General features: G+C 38.4%; 1 long non-coding RNA gene across 3 annotated transcripts; it reads left to right on the top strand.

The window, feature by feature from the left end:
* Nucleotides 1-894: 894 nt before the first annotated feature.
* LOC125531779 (uncharacterized) lies at nucleotides 895-5,644 on the top strand. 3 transcript variants are annotated; one of them, XR_007293519.2, is made up of 3 exons: nucleotides 900-1,379; nucleotides 2,890-3,117; nucleotides 3,302-5,644. It is a non-coding gene; the product is annotated as an uncharacterized LOC125531779 (long non-coding RNA). The 3 variants fall into 3 exon arrangements; XR_007293518.2 differs by having other exon boundaries at nucleotides 895-1,379; nucleotides 2,890-5,644; XR_015610819.1 differs by having other exon boundaries at nucleotides 895-1,379; nucleotides 2,463-5,644.
* Nucleotides 5,645-7,750: the final 2,106 nt, after the last annotated feature.

Genomic DNA, 7,750 nt, shown 5'->3' with positions numbered 1-7,750 from the left:
CTCCTCTATATGCAATTTTTAGCTTCATGCATTTTTTGTATTTCACGTATTCCCATAGATTGATATTACTTTCTTTTATTTGTTTCAGGTTCTATGAGGTTTATAGTACATTGTACAATAAAAAAGTCACTTTTGTTGGACGGGTGCATTGGAGCCCTATATTTTAAGTAGTGCCATGAAGTTTCAAAAATTTCCAAAAACAATTCCACATTTTCATATGGATGTATGTTAAACATGTGCAAATTCTGATGATGAAATAAGTAACATGTGAGTTATGCACAAATGACAAAATCATGATTCTGGAAAGATGAACAGTGCATGCATTATTCACTATTTAGAAATCGTCATTTTTTCATTTTTGCATAACTCACATGTTTGTTTATTTCATCACCAAACTTTACACTTGTGTAATATCCATCCATATGATCATGGGGAATTCTTTTTGGGTTTTTTTGAAATTTTAAATGTGATTCCTAAACTATTTAAAATAAAGTCCCTCAATGCACCCACGTTCCAAAAATCCACTCTCATTATACAATGTTTTATATATAAGTATCATTCATAACAATTTTTTTTCTTTCGTGTGATTGAAGGTATTTCATTTGTGTTTTTGTGAAATTAATTTTTTCTAACTTATTTTTTCACTATATGATTTGTATCCATTTGATCAAACTCTGTTGAAGAAACATGCCTTTGGATGGCTTCATGTGTATATATTTTTTATTTAAAAAATGAATGTTACATTATTGTGTGAGTTACCATTGGTCTAACATTTCACGTTTTCTGCGTCCTTACCTTCTGTGCAGCTACTGTTTTTATCTTCATTTGGTTACCATAGTAAAATGCAGGAATAAAAAAACTACCGTTTTACCCAAATCGCGGAGACAACCAAAATCCCCTTTCTCTACCTTTCTCTCCTCTCTACAGCTGTGGTTTGGATAGGCGCGACCATGGGTTAGGCAAGGGAGAGCACTGGAGAACACGGCAATATACTGAACCTCGTCATGTACGGCAGCTAGCTGTCGTGGCGATGGGGCTGGAGGTTGGTGGCGCGGAGGAGGCGGTGACGCATCTGACGGAGGGCGCACTGGTTCGCTGAGTTCCCGGACGAACTCGTGCGTGCTGATCTTCCAAGCCGGTTGTACCAAATCGAGTGGGCTGCAAGTGCGTTGTCTTGGAGGCCATTTCTGACCGAGGCATGGTCCGCGCAGTCAAGCTACTGCTGTTGCACCGGCCACCAGGGAGACCGCATCTCGCGTCGCTAATCTGGAAAGGCAGATGCCGGTCACCGGGGAGGAGGGTGCGGGGACAAAGAATTTTGGCGTTGCATTGAAAGGCCTGTTGTTCCTTTTTCGTCCCAGGCTAAGGAAGAGCAACAGGTATGATTCTCTTTGTAAACTCCCACATCATTTGTTCTTCATAAGGTGATTTACTTATAGTTTGTTAAAGTAAATTGAAAAATTTGGTTTCTTTGACCCCTTACTTATTGGCTTGCTTTTGAACTGAATGAAGTAATATTTGACTGAAGACCGGCTTGTGTGGTTGATGTGCTATATTTCTGTGTGATACAGTGTGTTAATTACCGTTCCTTGATGTGCTTGAGATGCAAAGTTTTCTGAAAGTGTTGATGTAGTGCTGGACGTGGTAACTATCTAAAGGCTTAGCTGTTTGCAGGTTTTCTTTTTGAAATAACCGTTTGCAGACTATTTAATAGCACAACAGAATGGAATCTTTATATCTCGTTGATACTGAGTAGAAATTGTATTCTTATCGATTAAGGTATTAGAAAAAGGAAACTGAACCAACTCTGCGTGAACCATGTATATCAATCCTAATGGAATGGTATAGGCCCTAGGGTCGTGATGCTGGACCATTTTTGTCACCTAGAAAACTACCGGTTCGTATCATTTTTCTCAAGTGAAACATCCTCTACATGTCACCTACATATAACACTAACGGGCTATTGGCTAGGTCTTGTCGCCGGCGAACTTCAATCTTGTTGCCGGTGACCACACAATTGATCCACGATGAACCTCCGCTCCTCTTCTCGATTTCGTTCATCTCATTAATCCAGGATGTAGATTGAGGCGCTACTGCAGTTGCAGCGCGGACTACTTGGCGCGGTGGTTCTCATGTGAGCTGAGCCAGAGTAGGAGACAGGGATTAATCCCTTCATATTCTCTAATCATTTTATCCATTCTCCTCTTGGCAGTATATATGCGTGTTATAAGTTGATTTATTTAGTTCCTCTGTAAAATGTATTCAAAGGTAACGTGCTGGTTTTAAACTTTGATTTCTGAAGCGTCTATTTTTACAATGAATCACTAAGTATGTAACTGAAATTATAATTTAGTAATTAGTACATATCCTCGTACATAATTGTTGTTGTATGGATTATTTAGAGAATGTGGATCATAGAGTTACCATTTCAAACTTCATTGATCTCTCTTCTGATTTTGTAGGGGTTAGAGCATACGTTATTTTCTTCAGTGGACATTCAACCCAACTTAAAATATTGTTCCTTCAACACTTCTGTAGCATGCAGGATCAATCAGTGAAGAAAATTACGAATGTAGTTATTAATCTTAGAGGATTAGATGTGCATTTACCTTCTCAACTTTCTCGGTCAATTACAACATCCCAAGCCCATCATCAGGCACAATTTATAGCATAAGTTTTGTGTGACGAAGCTGAGATTATTAATTTTTGAGATTGAATCTAAACATAAGTCTTGTGCCACATATTTGGTCTATAATCTTTGGGTTTCTCAAGATCTCTCATCCAATGAGCGGTGAGGGGTCTCACCGTATGGAGTACTGATTCATGAATTTCCTGGACAAAATCGTTCTACTGGGTTTAACCTTGTTGGTGTCGGGGCATCAATGCCAGGGCGGGGACTGGCAGAAAATAATGGCTGGCTAATGGAGAATGGTTGGATCTGAGGCACATGACAAAACGGGCACTGCGTCTATGGTCCATGTGAGGTATGTGGTAACGGAGGCAGATTCATATGTGGAGATCATGGGATAAATAAATAACAGCAAAATGTGAGCAGCGTGTGCAGGCGGCCTCTGAGTTGTTGCCCTCATTGCTAGTGATGTTGGACTCCTACCAAATGTAAGTGCTGATGATAAGCATCATTCCTAATGCATATTATGCCTTGTAATTCCTCCAATATAGCATTGGAAAGTATTCTATTATCTGTTGTTACCATGTCGTAGCAAAAAGGCATTAATTTGTTAATTTTAATTTGGTTCATATGTGTCAGTCGACATACAATGGTTTTGTATATGTGTTGTAGGTGGTGCATATGATACTGAAGATCTATACATGATTACTGGAAAGGTTGTGTGAGATATACAGGTTTTAGTACCCAGAACAATAAACTGACAAAAGTGCATGTCTTTCAAAAAATTACAATGTGAACTGCTTTTGATAGTGCTAACATTCACACCCTTGTAATCAACTCCCTCCATCCCATACTATAAGATCGTTTTGCAAGCTGTTTTAGCCTATAAAACGATCTTATATTATGGGATGGAGGGAGTAATAAATATCCTTCTTGTCATGGACATTCTCAAGCAGTGTTACTATACCTTCATAAATATCCTTCTTATCATGGACATTGTCAAGTAGTGCTGATGTATCTTTGTAAATACATATAGTCTGCCTTATTATTAAATGATAAGCTACTAATGTACTAATTTTCTATTTAACTTCCTCATCCTCCTTGTTTTTGTTTCGCCTGCTCGTATATTGGAACTTACCTGGAACCTCTTCATTGTGGTAAAGTAAATATAAATTTTAAAAACACATTTCTAGAAATCTAGAAGTGTACATAATGATAAAATTAATCACCTTTATATCTGGAATGTTTTGCTTGTTTATTTAATTATTTAACACGGTGTCCACCTCATCATCCGTCAATTCCTGTGCAATATATGTAAGATGAATTATATAGGGAATTCTATAATTAAATGCACCTTTACCTCCTCAGCTTTACCCTGCAAGTAGAGTATCTCTAGCCTACCATCATGCATAATTGTTCTTTTAATTGCCAAAAGGTTATATTACTATCATTTAGCTTTAATCCAAATATAAGTCTCCTAGCAAAAAGTATCATCCAGCGCTTCATCAGATTTCCCATCGACTGAGTTCAATAAGCTAGATGTACTAAGCAATATTGCAGCCTCCTCGTAATATAAATTGCAGTTTGTAGTAGCTATGTTGTCACTGATTTGGAGTCAAGTATGGTACCTACTGTACCATTCATGTTAATCAAGAGTAAGTATGATATAATAGTTGTCCATATGAGTGATATGCTTACCTTGGTGTTACCCTTTTCTGATATATACCACAACTCTTGCAATAGGATGTGTCAGTTTTCTTGGTAGCAAGTTTGTGACAATCTTCACATCACATGTACCACCATTGAATATCATCTTGTAACTGATCTATTGTAGCTATTGTTGTGAACACAAAATTCTAAATATCTTAAAAACTCAAGAAATTGAAAGACACAAATAAGTCAACTAAATCTCATTATAACTAACATTACACGTCTCAGAGACTCGTTATCCAGGAAGAGTGATGATAGCATACATTGGAACTCGTACCTGATTTCTCCGGATTCATGTATCACTCTAGTAAGTTCTTGTAATGTTCTCCTCCTATAAAACATTTGTTCTTCTAGTGTTCCTTGAGTACTATATCTATGCTGATCATTTTTAGTAAAGTTTTTTCTGCCGAATGCCTATGCATATTTGGATTAAATAAGAATGATTGATCTTTGCTTCAGCTTGACTTTGATGCAAGTACACTTAAATTTTGATCACAATCATTATAAATATAATCAGCGGTGCAGATTTTTTTGTTAGCATTGATGGATGTCATGGATCGGTTGCCTTCCTGGACCTCACAATGTTGTTGCCTTCAAAACTATCTTAAAAAGTATTTTTTTATTGACAGTGTATGTATGAAAGCTTATTACAAATTTAGACATTTTTGTGGGAGATTAGAAATCAAGACTTGTTCAGATGGAAACATCTAAACACACATGAGTCAGCAAAGATATTACCTAAACTAATTTGATGGCTTGTTATCTGCCTTCTTTTGATGCTGGGTGCCAAGACGGCAAGACGTCACAGGAGTGTACTGGATGCATCGTGTCTTTGATCCTCCGGCATGACGGACTGGATAGCCTGCAGTCATGGTTTCGATCTACCGGGCGTTCGAGCATCACTTGTGTGTTCAAACCCATCATGTTTCAGCGCACGCATTGGGTGTTTTCTCACCTTCATGTGTTACGACATCCTTGTGTAATTGTGTTTGTAGATGCCTATGCTTGAAAGAAATCAATCAGGCCATATGAAAATCAAGTAGAAAATAATTGACCAGATTGTACTTTGCCTTTGATAGACGTGCACGTGACGGACTTGTATACATCTATTTAGGCAGGTTGACTGGTTCTAGTACATGGATCCGTATATGACGATGAGTCCTGGCTTGCATTGTAGTAGTACTTCTTTTTGACCTGCGTATATGTTGTAGTAGTAGTAGGATAGGGTTCCATATCTGATTTCGATTGTAACTAAAAAAGGATTGTTTATTCCCCTTCAAAGAAAAAGGATTGTTTATTCTTGTACATGCATGTGTGCATGCGTGGTCATGCATGACTTGTTATCCTCCTATATCAGTGGCGGCGCCAGGTTCTAGAGGGTGAGTATTCATTTTGGAGGAGGGTATTCATTTTGCCCAAATCATCACTGTTTTGCAAAAAAAATTGCTTGTTTTATATAAAATTTCAATGGTTTGTCAAAATCTTGGGTATTCAACTGAATACCTAAGAAGACCCCTGGCGCCGCCCCTGCCTCCTATTATCACATCCGAATCACATCGTCTTTTCTATTGCAATAGTTTTTTTATTCTATATTATGCATACAACGTGACAACATAAGAGTTCAATATTGCCGGTACATATATTTTTACATGTTATGTAAGAAACTTTAAATCTAAGCCATTGTTATTCTAATCAAACGATGTAAATAAGATTAGCGTATGTGGACGAATGTGATGGCTTGTTTGACTCTTGTCTTATAATTATATAATAGAAGATTTGCATATTAAAACTTGGGAGATTAAAAATATCATTTTCATAAAACATATCATCCTCAAGCTTGGGACAAACATTAATTGCAGTAAATAAATTCTCAAACATGTCATTTTCATCAAACATAGCATCCCCAAACTTGGACCTTTTCATATTATAAGCATAATCACTTTCGTCATTAATAGTATGGATAGCACCAATATTATAGCACAAAGAACTTCAAAGAGTGCCCCAAAGTTTCTACCGGAGAGTCAAGACAAAAACGTGTGCCAACCCCTATGCATAAGTTCACGAGGTCACGAAAGTCGCAAGTTGATCACCAGAACATACATCAAGTGGATCACGTGATCTCCCATTGTCACCACAGATAAGCACATGCAAGACATACATCAAGTGTTCTCAAATCCTTAAAGACTCAACTCGATAAGGTAACTTAAAAGGGAAAACTCAATTCAGCACAAGAGAGTAGAGGGAGAGAAACATCATAAGATCCAACTATAATAGCAAAGCTCGTGGTACATCAAGATCGTGCCGAATCAAGAACACGAGAGAGAGAGAGATCAAACACATAGCTACTGGTACATACCCTCAGCTCCGAGGGTGAACTACCTCCTCGTCATGGAGAGCGCCGGGATGATGAAGATGGCCACCGAGAGGGATTCCCCCCTCCGGCAGGGTGCCGAAACGGGTCTAGATTGGTTTTCGGTGGCTACAGAGGCTTGCGGCGGCAGAACTCCCGATCTAGATTATGTTTTGGAAGTTTGGGTATATATAAGAGGTTTTGGCGTCGTGAACAAGTCAGGGGGGTCTCCGAGGCGGCCACGAGGTAGGGGGCGCGCCCCTACCCCCGTGGTGGCCTCGGGACTCTTCTGGCCCATCTCCGGTACTTCGCGGGCTTCTTCTGATCTAAAAATGATCTCCGTGAAATTTCAGGTCAATTGGACTCCGTTTGGTTTTCCTTTTCTGCGATACTCAAAAACAAGGAAAAACAGAAACTGGTACTGGGCTCTAGGTTAATAGGTTAGTCCCAAAAATTATATAAAATAGCATATAAATGCATATAAAACATCCAAGGTTGATAAATATAATAGCATGGAACAATCAAAAATTATAGATACGTTGGAGACGTATCACCTATATACATGATCATGCCTAGATATTCTCATAGTTATGCACTTTTCTATCAATTGCTTGAAAGTAATTTGTTCACCCACCGTAATACTTATGCTATCTTGAGAGAAGCCACTAGTGAAACCTATGGCCCCTGGGTCTATCTTTTATCATATAAGTCTCCAATCTATTTTATTTCGCAATCTTTACTTTCAATCTATTTCATAAAAATACCAAAACTATTTATGTATCTTATTATCTCTATCAGATCTCACTCTCGTAAGTGACCGTGAAGGGATTGCCAACCCCTTTTATCACGTTGGTTGCGAGGTTCTTATTTGTTTCTGTAGGTACGAGGGACTTGCGTGTAGTCTCCTACTGGATTGATACCTTGGTTCTCAAAAACTAAGGGAAATACTTACGCTACTTTACTGCATCACCCTTTCCTCTTCAAGAGAAAACTAACGCAGTACTCAAGAGGTAGCAATAAGGATTTCTGGCGCCGTTGCCGGGGAGATCTACGCACAAGTC

Source organism: Triticum urartu, chromosome 7A (assembly GCF_056163025.1).
Source record: "Triticum urartu cultivar PI428250 chromosome 7A, HENAU_Tu73, whole genome shotgun sequence".
In the NCBI taxonomy this organism is placed as follows: Eukaryota; Viridiplantae; Streptophyta; class Magnoliopsida; order Poales; family Poaceae; genus Triticum; species Triticum urartu.
This window is presented reverse-complemented; position numbering and strand designations above follow the sequence as displayed.